This window comes from Rattus norvegicus, chromosome 6, assembly GCF_021556685.1.
Source record: "Rattus norvegicus strain SHRSP/BbbUtx chromosome 6, alternate assembly SHRSP_T2T, whole genome shotgun sequence".
Lineage (NCBI taxonomy): Eukaryota > Metazoa > Chordata > Mammalia > Rodentia > Muridae > Rattus > Rattus norvegicus.
Window position 1 is genome coordinate 124450557 of NC_141539.1, and position 19444 is coordinate 124470000.

At 43.2% G+C, this 19444-nt stretch overlaps 1 long non-coding RNA gene across 2 annotated transcripts in view; it reads left to right on the forward strand.

Annotated features, from left to right (window-relative positions):
• The window catches only part of LOC102550434 (uncharacterized), a 39732-nt gene extending 20825 nt beyond the window's left edge, over nucleotides 1-18907 (forward strand). Inside the window, exons 5-8 of one of the 2 annotated variants that reach the window (XR_015623289.1) lie at nucleotides 14731-14926; nucleotides 15934-16020; nucleotides 17219-17417; nucleotides 18753-18907. This is a non-coding gene — a long non-coding RNA (uncharacterized LOC102550434). Of the gene's footprint in view, nucleotides 1-1309; nucleotides 1506-6262; nucleotides 6341-14730; nucleotides 14927-15933; nucleotides 16021-17218; nucleotides 17418-18752 lie in introns of those variants that run through there. The other variant, XR_015623290.1, reaches the window with a different exon arrangement.
• Nucleotides 18908-19444: the final 537 nt, after the last annotated feature.

The following is a 19444-nucleotide window of genomic DNA, read 5'->3' on the forward strand; positions in this document are numbered from 1 at the left end:
CACCACAAGAGAATCCTATGATGATATTCTAAGGCACGGAATTTGTTCTGATTTGTTCCAACAGGAATAAGAATTGGGACAGATAAACTAGTATTATATCTCCAGAGAAGTATATTAAAAACCCACCCTCCGCCTTCTAAAAGACTTAAGTGCATGATCTCTCTGTTTTTCAGCTTTAACTTCTGCTTGGTGGCCTTTCCCCCATGTATACATGTTCTCACGTTTGTAATACGTTAATGAGTCAAAACAACTTTGTCATAACATCCACTTATGATTAAAAAAATTTTGGTAATCTCGGGATCCAAAGAAATTTCTTTAACCCAAGATGAGCTATCTCCCTAAAGTGCATAATAAACATTATATTTAAAGGCTCAAATGCTGTTTAAGAAGCCTTGCTTTCATTCACTGCTGCCAAGCAAGTGCTACCCATGCAATAAAATGGGAAACTAGACAGAAAAGAAGCGAGGATTGGGAGCTGCATGGCAAATGCAGTCTAAAGGGCAGAGTTCACTTGAGCTCACTTCAAGGGTAAACTCCCCTGTAGTGGACATGCCTCAGTGGCAGGAGCTTGAGGTGACTACTCACACTGTATCTGCTGTCAGAAAGCAGACGGTGAACGCCAGTACCCAATGCTTTCCTCTTTCTCTTCTGCTTTCCCAAGCCGGGGAAGAGATACTGCTAGGAACTCTGGGTCTCCCGTCTCAGTTAACCCACTCAAGATAATCCCTCAACGGGTCCCAGAGACCTGTCTCCCAGGTGAGGCAGCAGAGCCAGTCAAGTCGGTGAACAACACTAACCATTGCGAAATCAAAGAAGCAAGGTAGACATGAACTAATACTCTCAGAAAAACATTCATAGCTCTACGGATAGGTTATAAGAATTAACAAGTGTGGTTAGTAAGAGTAAGGATAAAAGAATGATATAAAAGTGAGTAATTATATATTGGCAGAAAGTTACAAAACATAGTTTAAAAGCACACAGTTTTCAACAGTAATTCTATCAAATAGTGGGAGGGAGACTGTGATGGAAAGGACTAAAAATAAATATAACAATTAATAAGAATTTTTGTAGAAAACGTATGACGCTTATTAAAACCTAATAATAAGTGGTCTGTAGATCCAACATGGTTCTGGTCAACATGCCAATAAGTTTATTCGTGGGGCTTGCTGAGTGGTTCTTTAAGCTGCTCAGTATGTGTTCAGGGTCTGTTCTCCTGACTGTGGAGGTAGGCCTCTACCACAGACCTGCTCTGCCAGGTCCTCTGGCAGGCCAAGAAGCATCCCAGCTTGATTCCTTCCTCTCATCACAGTTACTGGAACAGAAGTTCCTGCAGCAGCACTGTACGTAATGTGCCTAGCATTGCTCAATCCAGATGTTAGCTGGGGCAGGAAGAGTAACTCCGAGCTTGGAACGAGTTCTACTCTGAATGTGGACTGCTGCAAACTAAAGAGAGAAGGCCCCGACCTCTAAACCACAAGCTTCACCATAGCGCCGCTGTGACCAAGGTATTTCAGAAGCCATCGGCACAGTTCTCCACTTAAGCAGGAAGAAATGCTTCTCCTCTGCGTGCACGAAATCATGTTGATTTGGGGAAATTTGCTACACTGATCGATACATCTCTGAGACTTGGGGGGTGGGGAGCTAAGGGGAGACTGAGCTCTTAAATAGTGTCTCGTCTCACAGTCATGGTAATTAAGAAAACATGTTGTTTATGCAGGTCAATAACCAGAGCCATAGAATATAAAATGGAGCCTAGGAATATATGGACCCATTATATAGAAGTCTAATTAGTTGAAATGCTGATAGAACAAATCAAAGGAGGAGATGTCTAAAAAATATCTGATAATACAAAGGCACAATGTGAAGGGCACCTGCATGTCCCCCTACTGGGAATACATACTGGTTTTGTTTGTTTTGGGTTAGTTGGTTGGTTGGTTTTTTTTTTTTTTTTTTTGTGTGTGTGTGTGTGTGTGTGTGTGTGTGTGTGTGTGTGTGTGTGTGTAATGATGGTGTTTTTTTAAATAACAAAACCAGGCGTTATGAAGATACACATACTCTGAACTCAGCTGTTCTTCCCTAGATAAATGGCATCAGAAAGAATCATTGCATTTTTGCATCAGCAGTCTTTGTCCAACTCATGCTTCTATCAGTAGAGAATGGAAAATCTGGGGTAGAGTCTCAAAGGATAATATTATGAAAAAAATAGAGGCGCCTATGCCTACATCCATTTGCAGGTGTTATCTACAGAAATCGAATGCCAAAGAAAGCATTCGATGTCCTCCTATTAGTATTTGTATGAAATTCAAACACCAGTAAGTGGAAAGGACCTCCATATTGACACTTGAACCTTCCAATAATACACCGATGTGATGGCAAGAAAACAAAAGCTGGAAACATTGTTCACAATTGTCTCTGTATCTTAGTTCTGTAGTAGAAGTAGAGGCCCAGTGCAAACTGCTATGCCCCACAGCACAGAGATTTACAGCAGGTCAGAGAACTTCTTCTATAGGAACCCAGTGTTGGCCTTCACACAGGAAAATTCATAGCAAAATAAAAGAAAAAGAAACAGTTTGAAGAAATGAAACAAAAGCCGGACCTGGTTAGGGTATTGGTGCTATTGGAAACAATTTAAATAACCACGATCAATAGCTTAATATCAAGAATGGGTAGCTAGACATTTAAAAACCAGTTGGATACAGGAGCAGAAGGATGGAAATCCTAAGAGGAGAAAAGAACCACCAAAGTACAGAGCAAAACCACTGTACCATAAACAAAGAGTGTCGTAGGCACCCTAACCCCACTAGAGAGGGTTTAAAGCACACAGTTGAGTCAACTTGTTATATTCAGTTGTGAGCATCTGTAGATGCTGCTATCCATAAGAAGACCTGGAACCAAAATTATTCCCTAACTCACAATTTTGAAATTAATTATCTGGCAATTGAGCAAGACGCTGCTGGAGAACACAGGGTTCTAAGAAGAGAAGTGAAAATAAGCAAAGATATTTTTAAGGTGATGAAAATGGAAGCCAGCTTTACCAGAAACTGTGCATAGTGAAAGCAGTGCCTATGTGGAAAGTTCTAGCACTTAGTGGATATATTAGAGGAGAAGAAATATCTAAAATCAATAACCTATTCTTCCACCTCCTGAAACTAGAAGAAGGAGAACGAATGAAATCTGAAGTAAGCAGAAGAAAAGAAAAAAAAAAGAAATTACAGCAGAAATCAAGAAATCAATAGAGAAAATAAATGACTCCAAATGCTAGTTCCCTGAAAAAAATCCATAGTGTCAGCCTCCAGCCAAGAGGAGAGAGAGAGAGAGAGAGAGAGAGAGAGAGAGAGAGAGAGAACAATACTAATATCAGAAATGAAAAAAGACATCACTACAGATCCCACAGATATTGAAAGAACAGCAGCACAATGTAAGTAATTCCAAACCATAATATAGGTTAAATGGACCAACTCCTTAAATAATACAGTCTGTGGTCAAAATCAAGAAACATTTAACAGGGTCTATTCAATAAGTTGAATCAACCACATTTCCAAACAGAATGAGCCAGCCCCAAATGACTCATTTGTGAATTCTGCAAAACACTTGAGGAAGAAATTATGCCATTTTTACTATAGATTTCAATATAGAAGCAAAGAAACTACCTCATAACTCATTTTGTAATATTAGCAACACCTTAATACCAAAACAAGGATGAGACATTACCAACATCCCAAAAAGAATGTACCAATAGTGCTCACGAATACAGACTCAAAATCTTCAAGCAAATATTAACAAGTCCAGTCTAGTACCACATTGAAAGAGTGACATGCCACAGCCAAGTGGGTCTTAGATCCTGAGTCTGCAAGCCTGGTTCAAAATGAAGTGAATTACTGTAGTCCGTCACATTAAGATGTCAAAGAAGATACACCACACGATAACATTGATAGATTCAGGAAAAGCAAAGGCTGGAGAGATGGTTCAACACTGAAGATCATTTCTCCACTTTCGGAGAACCAGAGCTTGGTTACAGCACCCACACCCACACCCACACCCACACCCACACCCACACCCACACCCACACCCACACCCACACCCACACCCACACCCACACCCACACCCACACCCACACCCACACTGGGCAGCTCACAACTGCCTGTAACTGCGGCCCCATGGGATCCAATGCCTTCTAGCCTCCGCAGGCACTTACACACACGTCTCTCACACATACTTTTTTAAGTAAGCATTTGACAAAATCCAATACTACTTATAGTGAAAACTGTCAGCAAATTAGAAATAGAGTGCTTTCTCTCTCTTTAAGATTATTTATTTTATCTATATGATTACGCTATTGCTGTCTTCAGATATAGCAGAAAAGGGCATTGGGCCCCATTACAGATGGTTGTGAGCCATCATCATGTGGTTGCTGGGAATTGAACTCAGGACCCTTGGAAGAGCAGTCAGTGCTCCTAACTACTGAGCCGTCTCTCCAGCCCTAGAGTGCTTTCTTTACTTGGTTATAATAGCTGCGGTATTAATGACATCATATTCAATGGGGAAGAACCAGAAGTTTCTCACTAAGATCAAGGGTGCTCCCTCTCATTGCTCTTTCTAAAAAATGTTCTAGAGGTCCTGGCAGATACAGCAATACTAGGAGAGAAGGTGAAGAGATGGGGAAGGAAGACAAGCACGTCTTTGGTCATTTATGGCTTCATTCTCTATGTGGAAAATTCAAAGGGATTAGAAAGCAAAAAATAAAACCCTTCCTGGAACTAATGAGTAATTACGGTAGGTCAAGGGACAGAAAGTCAATAGACAAGAATCAATTGCTTACCTACATACCAGCACAGACCAAGTACAGTTAGAACTTCAGAATGTAGGGGCTGGGGATTTAGCTCAGTGGTAGAGTGCTTGCCTAGCAAGCACAAGGCCCTGGGTTTGGTCCCCAGCTCCGAAAAAAAAAAGAATTTCAAAATGTGATGCCAGGTCAGCTCTCACCACACACGTACAAGAGATAGACCTGGGTACAAATCTAACAAAATGGGTATAAGGTCTTACAACGAGGTCTGCAAAGTTCCAATGAGTGAAAATATAAAAGCACGGGGAGTACTAGTGTTAATGGATAGGAACACTCAGTCTCACCACAATGCCACCTCTTCCCAACTCAAACTAAATCCCCAGCAAGCCATTGGTAGCCATCAACAAATTATTCTAAAATTTTACACAGAGGGACAAAGGACCCAGAATAGTCACTAACACAGGACTGAAGATTGAAAACAACAAAGTCCAATGATTGACAGCCCCTTGTTTCGAGACTTAGAGAGTTATTAGTAGTTAGAGCTGTGCCAGTGCCCACATCAGGAAACAGAAAAAAAACTTTAGGTGTCTTGATCTCAGCTCACCGGTCCATGCCTGTTCTTAGAAGTACTTCCTTTCCATGATAGACTAAGCTATTCCCATTCCTAAAATATGAAATAAATACATAGACAAATAGATAAACAAATCAAGAGCACAGACTAGGACTCCCAGAAACTGATTCACTTTGATATAATTAGCCAGTCTTTGACAAAGGAGGAAGAACAACTCACTGGAGAGAGGACACTCTTTACAAAATGGTCCTTGAGTCACTGGGCATCAGAAGGTAAACAGAGCCTAAACACAGACCTTCCTCTTTCCTTCATGGAAATTAATGCAAAATGGGCCACAGATTTAAACACAAAAATGAAAAAATATAAACTCACAATGCACTCACTAGTTTTATGTCAACTTGAAACAAGTTATGGTCATCTGAGAGGGAAAAAAAAAACAACTGAGAAAATGCCTCAGAATGACTGTAAGCAGACAAACCTGTAGGACATTTTCTTTTCTTCTTTTTGTCCACGTGGAGAGGTTTAATGAGAGAAGAAGAGGAGAGGAGAGGAAAGGAGGCTGGCCATGAGCAGGTGGAGGGAGGGGGGATAGAGAGAAGGGACAGGGAACGGGGCAGGAGCAGAGAAGCAAAGAACAAAGAGAACAAGCAGGACATTTTCTTAATTAGTGATTGACAGAGGATGGCCCAGCCCATTGTGGGTAGGGACACCCCTGGGCTGGTGGTTCTGGACCCTATGAGAAAGCAGGCTGAGCAAGCCACGAGGATCAAGCCATTAAGCAGCACTCCTTTGAGGCCTCTGCATCAGCTCCTGCCTCCCGGTTCCTGCCTGGTTTGAGCCCTCCCTTGGTTTCTCTCAATGGACTGTGACTCAGGATATGTAAGCCAAAGAAGCCCTTTCCTCCCCAGGTTGCTTCGGTCATGGTGCTCCACGACAGTAATAGAAACCCTAAGACACCTCAAAAGCCTTAATAAATAAATGCACAATCTTGGGTTTGCCGGTAAGTTTTTAGAAACAAATCAAAGACATCCATGAAAGAAAGAATTGGTACACGGGACTTCATTAAAACTAGAACTTTTTCTATGAGAGTTACTGTCAGGGGAATGATAACACAAGTCACAAATGAAAAGAAAACATTTGCAAGAGACACGTCTGATAAAGGCCTGTCACACAACTTGCAGAGAGAATGTATAATTCAAGTAGAAGAATGCAAAGGACCCAATTAAAAATGGCCCCTAAAACCAAAACAGCTCATCAAAGGAGATATTTAGATGGCAAACCAGCGTACAAGATGCCACACATCAGATCTCATCAGGGAAACACAAGTGTGAGGGGGAGACATCACTATCCAGCGCAGAGCGCTCTTCCCCCAAATGTTGCAGGATGTGGATGTGGAGGTATTGGAGTCTCTCTGGGTAATGGTAGCATTGCTCTGGTTCCAGAGGGATAAGAGTTCATCCTGGCAGCAAGTAGCAGGCATGGTGAGAGGAACAGAAGCTGGGGCTCCCATCTTCAAATACAAACACAAAGCAGAGAGAGAGAGAGAGAGAGAGAGAGAGAGAGAGAGAGAGAGAGAGAGAGAGAGAGGAGTTGGAATCTTTAAACTCTCAAAGCCTGTCATTGGAGGAGCGGGAAAGAAGTTTGAAGGAAGAGGAGACTAGGAGAAAGGAGACAGGAGGGAGAGAGGGGCAGAGAAGCCATGGCAGGACAAGATGGCAGGTAATGTTAAGATTCTGCTCTGTGTATTTACAGGTTGTTATTAATGTTCTCAAGGGATGGATAGTACCAGGCTTTGTATGTTTAAGTGGGCAATTATGTCTTATCAATTGGGTCAAAGATTATTGTGTTGTGTGTTCTTTTATGTGAGGGTCTGAGTGTAGGAAAACGTGTGACTGGGATGTGTTTCCACCAAGATATCTAGCAGATATCTTGGGGCACCGCAGTGTGGACCTAGCGGGGTAAAAGACAACTTTACTTTTTTATTTTTATTTTTATATTTTTACAACAACACTATATCTCCCCAGACAGTGTCACAGGTAGAGCCTGTGAGGGATATTTCTCACTCAAACCACTACACATGTGACTTGCTTTTTTCTTCCACTTGTTGCTTATAATAGACTCCCCGGCAGACACTCTATGTTCTTGGCATCCTCGGCATCCCGAGGTCCCCCCATTGTGGTTTGGGTTTCACCATCACAGCTCCAAGCATTGTCCTCGTAAAGGCTACCTGCAGCAATTCAATCCTGTCACACATGACCTCGCTTCAAGGACTCTTCCTTCAGTGTCCTTGTAGGTACCTCCATGACCTTGTAACTCTCACACGCTGCATGTCCGCAAAGCCAGAACCATCCAGTGGATAACACCAAGTTCTGTTGCCAGGTTGAGCACTAGCCAGGGCTCTGTGGACCATGGTCACGGCAGCAGCCTTTGTCTGGGCAGTTAAATCTGGAGAAACAAGCCCTTACAATGGCTCTTCCAGGAGCCGGTTACCGGGGAGTAGCTCTCTTATTCAAAGGAAAATGATTTAAATGAGTTTGACATTTTACACCTTGGAATCTGTGCAGGATGAGACGTTGCCAAATACCTAACATGCCCTTGTGGCGCCTTTCTGTTCTGCTCCGTACCCCCAGTTTTCATGGCAAACCTGGCACATGGCAAACACAGGCACTGATAAGCATCCCACAGGCTGAATGGTAGGCTGTCTTGAAAGTTCCTGTGCCAAAGCAGAGTCCATTTTACTTCTGCTTTCAGTTTCACTCGACAGTTTAGGACACAGGCAAACTATGGCCAAGTGCTTTAAGTTAAGTGGAACATAACACAAGTAGCCTGCAGTTCAATGACCAATGGGTCCTTGTTCCCATCTGAAACCTCACGGGAGGTCTTTACTGTCCGCATGTCTTCCTGCATAGTGATGTCCGAGCTCCCACAAGAACTGCTTATTCAGCTCTGCTCACAGAGTTTCGGAGCTTTCCAACTCTGAATCTCCAAACTTCCAAACTCCTCTCATAGATCAGCTCGAAAGACTTAGGACCTCCCCCCAGCCCCCATGGTCAGCATTAATCACAGACATGACCCTGATTCTCAGAGCCAACTTTACATAGAAGTAAATTTGAATTACTTTGATCCTCCAAAGCCTGGCGGATACAAAATAGGAAAGGGAAATTTTATTTGGGCTCTGGATTTTAAGAGTTCAGCCAGTGACTTCTTAGCCTCATGCACTTGAGCATCATGGAGGGAGGAGCACGTGTCAGAGAAGAACTGTTTACATCACAGCTGATATGAAGCAGAGAGCGACAGATGTAGCCAACAACAATACATCCCTAAGGCCCAGCTCCCAGAGAACTACGTCCTCCTTCTAGGTCCAACCTCCCCAGATTTCCAGGCTCTCCCAAAATAGCAGCATCAGTCGGAGCATCCAAACCTGGACCTGTGAGAGGCAATTGAGATTCAAACCCTGCTGGTCATGATGGTGCGTGCCTTTAACCCCAGTACTCAGGAAGCAGAGACAACTTGGTCTATAGTGTGAATTCTGGGCCACCCAGGGCTGCATAGTCAGACCCTGACTCAAACAAAACAAATGGACAAGGTTTCTAATCATGATACTGTTCCCTTGAGGTAGTAGAGACCCACAATAGGTGCCGGAAGAAATCCTTCATTTCTTTTTCTTTTCTCGTTCATCAATGAAATACTACCATACTATGAGCCTGCAACTATTTCATTTGCCAAAAGAACAATAACAGAAGAGTGTGACAAACAGGCAATGATCAGAAAAGAGTCTCTCTGAGAATGTCTGAATTCAAGGTAAGTCCTGCTCTGCTTTTACAGAGAAAAATAACCATCGTAGACACCAATTGTTCAATAATTTGCATATTAATATTTAAAGTAACGAACGTTGGCTCATTGGCATCCTTTCAATCCTTAGAGAATCTTCTCCTGTGTCAGATAGAAAGAGTTGTCTGGACTCCTCTCATCTTTTTCTTCCCTGTACTAACTCCGGTTTGTAATTTACTCATCTAAATCCAGTCTCCTCACCAGACTGTGCTGCACTTGTGGGCAAGGGTATGTGAGCTGGTTCAACCCATGTGCTCAAAACACACCAAGCAAATTATGTTGCTTAATAAATATTCATCCAAGCTCCCAAACAACGGAGGTGAGCGATCACCTTCTCTCTATTTGCATATGAGTAACCCAGAGCTCAGGGAAGCTTTCAGACTGGTGATCCAGTAGAAGATGGTGGACGGACTGCTGAGCAGACATTCTTGGCAGTAATGGCCTTCCATTTCTAAATTCCATGGAGAAGCTATCTCCCAAAGGAACCTTCAGAACTCTGTAGCAACATCTGCTGGCCAGGAGGGGTCAGGAGACAAACTCCCCAAGTTCCTTCACATTACCTATGTGGTCTCCATGCTTCTCAGAATCAAGGAGTATCCATCGGGTTACCATCGTGAGCCTGGGGGGTAGGGTTAACATATGAACCATCTCCTCTGCTCTTTGTAGTGACTTCATGAGCAACAGTAAGCCTCAGGATTGTGTGCTGCAATGGGGGAGCTTCAGGCCATCTTTGTTTAGCACTGCTCACAATCCCACATATGAATGGTGGCTCACCGTCGGTGGACAGGTGTTTAACAGGAAATTGGGAAACATTACCTAGAGCCTTAGAGTCTATCTTTTAAAGATTAATAATAATCATGTGTTATGTATTATATATTTATGGTAACATTAATTATCATAATTTCTGTGATTAATAACAATTAACAATTGCTATTATAATTTTAAATTATATGAATGTGTGTGTGTCTATGCACACGATGGTAGACGTCCTTGGAGGCCAGTGGTATCAGATCTCCGTGAAGCTGGAGTTGTAGGTGGTTATAAGCTGTGAGTAGGAATTGAACTCAGACCCAGTGCAAGAGCTGTGCACACTCTTAACTGTTAAACTCTCTCTCCAGCCCCCATATATGAGGTATTAAAAAGAACAAAATCCAGCTGAGCACCATTTACTAGCTCAGCTCATTGAGTGCCTTTACATCAATCAGCCTAAGAGCCCATCTGTAATCCCAGGAAACCTTTCAGACTTAGGCAAACTCCACTGTTGCTCATCTTAATGTATAAGATGCCACCACTGTCTTACTCTTCTGTTGCTGTAACAAAACACCCAGAGCTGGATAATTTATAAAAAGGCAACTGTTTATTAAATACCCAATGCTGGGACTATAGGAGTGTGCCGCTGGTATCTACCTGGCTTCTGCTGATGGCCTCAGGAGGAACAGACAAGGAAGTGGGGAATGAGAATGTCAACAGGGATCTCACAGCAAGGGACACTGGAGGGACTCAGCTGAGTTTGCAAAAGCGGTTCTCGCTACAACTAACTCACCATCTTTCATGGTGGTGGAGTCCCCGTGAGTCACTTATCTCCTAAAAATGCCACCACTTTTTAACTCTGTCACATTGAGGATCAAACCCTAACCTACATTTCGGTGGGTCCGTACCATAGCATGCACCTCCTTTCTCAGGAGATTTGGGGAAGACCACAGCATTCTTTGTGCACGAAAGGATGGACTGGAATAGTATGTATGTATGTGTGTGTGTGTGTGTGTGTGTGTGTGTGTGTGTGTGTGTGTGTGTGTGTGTGTGTTGAATGAAGGTTGGGTCCTCAGGCTGTGGTGCTGTTGGGAGATACCAGAACACTTAGAGAGCGGGACTCAGTGAAAGAAAGTTAAGTCACTGGACCTGGCATTGAGGTGCGAGCCTCTTCCTTTCTCTGTCTTTTTGTTCTTGTTTTCACTTCCCAACCACCATGAGGTGACAGCGTCCTCTGTGTGCTCACATCATATTGCACTAGGCCAACTTACCATGGAGGGAGACCTCCAAGACTAGAGGCCACTGTAAACTTTCCTCTTTCTAAGGTTGATTTCCTCGAGCATTTTGTCATAGCCACAGAAGGCTGGCTGGAAGGCATGTGCCCTTCTCTCTTCAGTTCTTCCTCTTTGCCTGTGACTCTGTCTGTGTCTCAGTATCTACATCGCTTCCTTTCTCATAAGACACAAGCCATCGGATGGATATGGCTCACCTTAATCCAGTGTGGCCTCATCTTAACTAAGAGCATCCCAAAAGCCCTCTTTCCAATAGGGTCACAGTCTGGGTGAGGTTCTGGGTAGACATGAATTTTGGGCTACGTTTCACCCCACCACAGCACTAAGGTGGGAAGAACGGTTCTCTCAAGATCACAGAGTGAGGGGAGGGGTGGGACGCAAGCTCAGGCCTGTTCTGTTCCAGTGTGGGCTATTACCTCCCCTCACTGCCTCACAGTTGTCTCCATTTGTACAATTGAATCAGAGTTTTATTACCTTCAAATTGCTGGGCACAAGCATTCTAACAGCGTTTCAGGGGCCAGGGCTTTGAAATCTCATTTCTGCTGGCCCAGGCCCCCCAGGGAACAACAGTTTTCACACTCTTCTCTGGATGGCTGGGACTGGCTGTCTTAGCCGACCCATGGCTAAGTAGTACCCAACCCATGGCTAAGTAGTACCCAACGCATTATTTCTGAGTCCTTCTCTAGGAATTTGAGGGAACCCTCACACTCCAAAATGTGAGCAGTGTCATATTATCAGCATATGAATGTTTAACAGGCGAGTCAGAGGCTCTGTTACAACTAAAATCCACCTCCCCCAAATCCAACATATCCATCCACCTAACCCTAGCCTGTCTCTTGTATCAAGTCCTGTATTGATCTCTGAATTGTGCTTATCTGTTTTGTTTCTGTGAGAACATGTGTGTGCATATGTTCATGTGTATCTGTGTGTGTGTTCCTTCCCCAAGAACAATTCCGTAAGACTTAGGATAACAGCCTGAAACCGATGTATGTGCCCACTGGCACACTTCAATTCCCGGAGCAGCCTCCTCTGTTGACTGCTAATCCCTTGACCAGTTAAACTAAGCCAGTTCACCACTTGCTCCTCTCCAGACAGCGACTTGCATCTCACCAAGTTTTTATATCCCTTTGCTTCTGCCTGAAACTCTCTTGTCCTGTAGACGTTGAAAGGTTTGTTTTTTTCTTCCTTCTGATCTCTGCTCATCTTAGCAGAGCATCTCTGACCATTCCACCAATCACATGGCCCAAAGCTGACCACCAGCCTCATCCCCTTATGCTCCCCATCAATGCCGCCTGAATTGCTATAAACTGATTTGACTTCTTTCAACCCCCTTTGGTAGAATACATGCTCCGAGAGATATGGAATCAGGGGTCCAGTTTGTTCCCATAGTCTCCAAGTAGATTGAGTAGTAGCTGGTATATACCAAGCACCCAGCAAATGCTTTTAGTTTTAGTTTGTCTCTAAAACTTAGCCCGTAAGGTTCAATATTCAAACCACAATCTCTGTCTGTGCTTCCAAGAGAGCAAAGGATGAACTTTTGCTTCATGCCATTCTGTCTTACCTTGAAGCTTTATGCAGAGGAATCACTTGGCCCTAGGAAGAAACTTTCAGTATTAACATTTACAAGGATTCACAATTTTTGTAGTGCATGCCTCTCTGCCCAACATGGTTCAGAGTCTCAAATTTCATTGGGAAAATATGCATGTTTAAAACTTTACCTATGCTTGAGGGAGGGACAATGAATGTTCCTTCTTTTTGCCTCTCTGGTTCCAACGCAGTAGCTTTATAGTAAATGTTTGTTGTATGAATGAATGACATAAGTCATTATTTCTCAGCCATGTGACAAATGCATTCATTTTTCTTAAGACTGCTATGGCAAATTGCCACAGAGTTGGTGGCTTAAAATATGGAGACTCATCCTTTGACAATTCTGCAAGACAGATGTCCAAACCCAGGCCTCTGGGCTGAAATCACAGTGTCAGCAGAGACGAGTCCTCCTTGGAGATGCTGAGAGAACATCCATGACTTCTCTTTTAGCCACCAGAGTTGCCTGCCCTTCCTGGCCACATCACTCTTAGTACTTTCTTGCCTTCACCGGGTCATAGCAAGAAGAGACATAGGTTTATAAGAGAAACATGGTCGGGGAGAAGGCTCAGTGAATACCATGCTTGTCAGTTAAGGAATTCAGGAGCCCTAGAACCAACATAAAAACCACAAGAGCTGTCGGCCTGCCTGCAATCCCAGTAGTCAGGAGGCAGAGTCAAAAGAACCCCGGGTCTAGTTGGCTAGCTAGCCTTGCTGGAGTCATGAGTTCTGGGCTCAGGGAGAGACCCTGCCTCAGTAAGTAAAGCGGAGAGTGGTCAAGTAAGAAACACAATACCTCAGACCTCCAGAATGCATATACATGCAACCACATACATTAAACATAGATACATACCTATATCACACATATGTATACACACGAAAGACATCTAAGCATACTTTAAAAATTATATAATTGTAGTTTAAGAAGGTACAAAAGCTTTCAGGATGAAGAATTCAGGACAGGGTTCAACGCACAGGACATGTTTAGGTTAGAAAAAAAAAGGGGGCCACACAGTGGACAAATGGTAAAAATTTGAAAAGGGAAGCCCAGAAGGTCCTGTCTATTCTGATTCTTTTGTCTTCTCTCTGACAGGGCTTCTTCCTTCTCAATGAGGCACAAGCCCTCCGGAATGAGATTCCTTAACTGTCTTAGTTAGAGTTTCAACCATGACCAAAAGCAACTTCGAAAAGAGAGGGTTTGTTTCGGCGTACAGTTCCACATTGCAATCCATTGTGGAAGGAAGTTGGGGCAGGAACACAAGTCAGGAACCTGGAGGTAGAAACAGAAACAGATGCCATAGAGAAATCCTTCTGGCTTTCTCAGCCTGATTTCTTATGCACATCAGAACCCTCTGCCCAGGGATGGCATCACCCACAGGGGTATGGCCCTCCCACACCAATCATTAATCAAGAAAATGGCCTACAGACTTACCTTTAGGCCAATCTTATGGAGGCATTTTCTCATTTAAGCTTCTCTCTTCCCAGATATATCTTCACTTGCTTCTAGTTGATAAAAATCAACCAGCACAATGACTTACCACTACAGACCAGAATCTCTTTATGGCTAGACAGAAAGGCACTGGGAAAGAAAAGGGTTAGAAAAGATGTTTGTCTCTGTTGGGGTTGTTTACAAGGGTGGGAGTGGGCACAGGGAGATGGGTAGGGTGGGATGCAAGATATGAAATCACAAAGAACCAATTAAAAGTTAAATAGAAAAGGAAAGAAAAGAAAACTCATTCAAGTTGGGCTAACTTTGGGGGAAATCTGTTCTGGTTTCTATGACCCATCTTGGGTGAGAGAAATTCCAATGTCTATGACTCGCTGTGGAGGGAGGATGAGGGGGCATGGGGTGCAAGAGTAGGAAGGTCAGGAAGGCTTTTGTTCTGAGACTGATTCCAAGGCCTTCTGATGTCTTCCAGCTCAAAGTACTTCCACACCGAAGATCCACCTTTGGGTTCCCCGTTTTGACCTGAAGCATCCCAAGCTCTGCCTCGTGGTCATGCTGCCTTCTCTCAGATGGCTAGCATGCTCCGATGCCTCCCTCTAACAGCAGTAACCATGACGTTTAGAGTTCTCCTTGAAGATCTGCTTGGCAATCTCCTCATCTCCAAGATGGTAATATACATATACATACAAACACACATATACATACATACACATACATATACACATATACATACACACAAACATACATACACATACATATACACACATATACATACACACAAACATACATACACATACATATACACACATATACATATACATACATACACATATACATATATACATATATGTATATCTACATATACATACACACATATACACACATTCACATATACATACACACATACATTACACACATATACATACATATACATACACATATATATACATACACATATACATACATATGCACATATACATACACACATATACATGCACGCATATACATGCACACATGTGTGTACACAGATATGCACATATATGCATATATACATACATATACATATACACATACACACATATACATACATGCACACATATACATACATATATATGGTACACACATACATGATAGATATATGTACATTTGCATGTATCTATGCAGGTACATGCATGTGCTAGAGGCCAGAAATCAACATCAGGTATCTTCCTCTATCTCTCTGCACCTTATTCTGTGAGACAGGTGAGATCCCGGAGTTCACTTCTTCATCTAGAGCGGCAGGCCAGGGAGCTCCAGGTATCCACCCGTCTCAGCAGCAACAGCTTTTCACACAGGTGCTCGAGATCTGAACTCAGGTCCTCATGCTTGCATAGCAAACATTGAGCAACTGAGTCATTTCTCCCAGCCCCTGACTCATTTATATAACTTTTCATAGTAGTCTCTGTTATTTGTTGAACATTTTCCCTGCTCCTGCCCAGTTTCTCCTGACCCTCCTTTTTCCCACCCTTCCAGTCTCCGGTTTGTCTCCCTTGCTCCCCGACACGGCTTTACTTCTTCCTTTTGACATACGCATGCATTATTTTATAGGACTATATAAATCTCACCGGCCATCAGAGAAATTCGAGTAACCTTGCTGAGATTCTAATATATTCCTTTCTTATATATTCTTTTAAAGTCATATGAAGACGACACACTCAGCTTCCAGGGACTGGTGTTTGATATCCTGGTCATCCTTCCAAACCAACTGAAGAGAAAGAGTGACGTAAGTGCAAACATGCCCTTCACCCTCTCCCACAGGGCTTCCATTAGAAGCTGCGGATTGCCAGAGAGCCAGACATGGAGGTTTGAATGACTGTAACCCCAGTAAGTAGACAGGAGGGTGACAGGAAGCTGCCTTAGGACACGGATGCTCAATCCCATGGAGGGTCGACTGAATATGGTTTTGCTGACCCCCCCTTGTACCCCACGACAGCAGCGATAGGCATCTACCTGTCTCCAACACCACTGCTACTGAGGGAGAAAAACAGGGTATAAAGCCATTACCCCACGGCAGCTCATCTGTGAGCATGCCTGCCGCCAGCTGCTCTTGGCTTGGCAGCACCCCTTCTGCTAAAGGTGGCTGGAATTCCACTGCGTGCTCTCCCACACTTGGCTGTTAATTGAAGCGCAAAGATAACATCATCAATCCAAAAGGGTCATGAGTCCTTTTTGCCCTCTTGGCAAGTTAATGTGGCCTAATATTTGTTTAAAGCCCACCTATTCTTTTAAAAGACACTTTGTCCAGCGGAGTTTTGATAAGTGCCTACCCCCCTCGCTCCTTTAAGCAATAAAGTCAGGTTTTTTCCCCTTTTCTGTCCTGTGAGCAGCCAGCTTTTCTGAAGGAAGATTGGCTTTATAAATGAGAAACAGATCCTGCCCCATAAAAGATCTAAGACATGGCTATTGGGCCCAGACCTCTGCTGGGTGTGCTTTTAACTGCTAAGCCATCTCTCCAGCCTGGTTTAAAAAAATAATTTCTGTCTAAATCGTATTTTTATTATTACAAATAAGGGAGGGGATCCAAAGGGATCCACCACCACGCCCAACCCAAAACCCCTCCGCAAATCTGAACAGAAGTGGTCAAAATGACCCCATTCCAAGACCCGTAGTCTGCAAAGAAAACCACACATTTGAAGCATTGAAGAGATTTGTAAAGGTACAGACGCTGAACCCCAGCTCCGGAGATCCTGATTTAGCTGTTGTGAAGCAGATCGGAGAGCAGTATTTTTAAGAACACATCCCCAGACAATTCTAATGGGCAGCTGGAGTTGGAAAGCACCAGACCATTGAAATAAATTGCCACACAGCACATCATTCATAAATGTCTCTTAAAAACACAATGCTGCCGAGTGATCGGTACTTTAGAGCCACCGTGTCCCCACGCTGCCAGCCCAGTAGGTTCTCTCTAATTTTTATTGAAGTATCACCGCCAGAAAGAGACACGTGCTCACTGCATTCTCTGCAGCACTGCTGCTGATAGCAAGAGAATTTACATTTTCAATATCTGTCAACGGGAGGGATGGAGGCATTGAACACGCTCCTGCAACGACCTGTCATGCGGCAGCTAAAATGAATGAACTAGATATGCAACGGTCGAAGCCAGTGTCACCGGATTCAGCGGTGAGCGAAAAGAATCCATTTCAGGGGGGGGGGAAATTCTAGCGTGATACTATTTGTGCTGGAAGTGTTAAAAAAGGAAAGCTCTGAATGGCTGGAGTGTGGTAGGAGGCAGACACCGAGGTGAACAGAAATGAGAACACTGTGTAATAAACCCCTCGGCATACAGTCAAAGCAGAACCCAGTCGAAACTTCAGATATTCGGCAAACAACATGGTGGGGAAGGCAAGATGGCTTCGCTTAGGGTAAGCTTAGCCCTTGTCAGTGGTAGCCTAAGTTCAGCTGGCCTGAGTTTAACTCTAGAGAAGGAGAAAACTGAGTCACCGCCTCTAACTTCCATAGGTGGTGCCAGGTCGTGTGCCCATCCCACATACCTAGTCCACAGGCACAAACCAATTAATGTAATTTAAAAATTGCAAGCAAATTAGTGAATCACTTGACACCAGAACTCAGAAACGAGAGCAGAGTGCACCTAAGGAAAGTTTAGGAAAGTAAGTAATAGAGATAAAATTAGACTCTAAAAATTGAAGTTTAAAAGAGTAAAATTGGTTGAGAATCTAGTTCTTCAGATACATGTGGAAAAATAAAACCTAGGAAATCCAGTGCAGTCAACTGGAAACTCACAGATAATAATATCAGAAGTATGCAGGATTCAAGCCGAACCTAGCTCTCCTTTTTTCTAGCACTAATCGATGAGATGCCTATTAGCAACCATCAGATTGTTACAAAGTATTTTTAAATACCTAATGGTAGCAAGTGAATATGTGTAAGGTTTTTTCCAAAGAAAATTATCACTTGCTCAGGAGGAGTGAACAAATGGAGCGTTATCTAAGTTCTGCTTATGGATTCAAATTTGTCACACTGTCCTGTTCCCTCCTACCAATCTATCAGTGTTCAAAACCAATGGTTATGGGATTTTTATAGCTGATCCTAAATTTTATCTGGCAAAATAAATGCACAGCATAATCCCCCTTTTAAAGAAGCCCTACAGGACACCTAAAGCTAGGGGAACTATGCACCAAGTGGACTATCGTTGAGAAGATGACAGTTCTAGAGGATGAGGTGGAGTCTCGAATTCAGAGTAAGACAAGGACCGGGTTTAACATGAGTAGAGGAAGGCTGTCATGCACACATAGTGAGCAACTGCTTTCCTAGGCTCCTGGGAGAGCCAATGTTAATTGTCAACTTGACAAACTCGGGGATCACCTAGGAGACTATGGGGGGCGATGCAGATGTGGGGAGAGCCATCTTAGTTGTGGGTGGGACCATCCTTGGCTAGGGGATTCTGAACTGTGTAAAATGGAGACTCAAGCACGCATTGCCCTCTTTCTTTGGTAGCAGAGACAATGTAGCCAGCTGTTTCAAGCGGATGTTGCCTCAGCTTCCCAGACGGATGGATTATGTCTTGAACTGTGAGCTAAAATAAACCCTCCCTTCCTCAGGTTGCTTTGGTCAGAATACGATGTTATTAAAGCAACAGGAAAAGAAGCTAAGACTGATACATGTTTTTAAAACTTGGGAAATTGATTATCTGTTTGAGGAAAACATACATTATCCACCTTCCACACAAAGACCTAAGGCTTTAAAAAGAATCAAATAGAAACAAAAGAGTTACAGTAAACTAGTTGTTTGCTTCTTAATTAGCAGGGATGGCTTTTCTAAGCATAAAATTCAAGCACCATAAAGGTCAAAAAACTATCTACATAAAATGTAAAATGTGTGTGCTACAAAGGCTCCAAATAGTGCAAAAGAAAAGGTAGAAACAGATAAAATTGTAAATTTTGCAGTAGTTTGGAAATACATAAATCGGCAACTTTACTAAAGTCTGTAAGTCGGTAGAAAAACACATCCCAATGAACCACAAGTCACAAAAGAAAAAAATGCAAGTTCAGCCAAGAAACTCTAGTCCTGTAAGTGCTGAAGGAAAGATATACACACCACATACACAAGGGAGAGGGTGGAAGGGAGGAAGGGGGAAAGGGAGAAGGGGAGGGAAAGAGAGGAAGGAGATGGAGAGGGAGAGGGAGAGA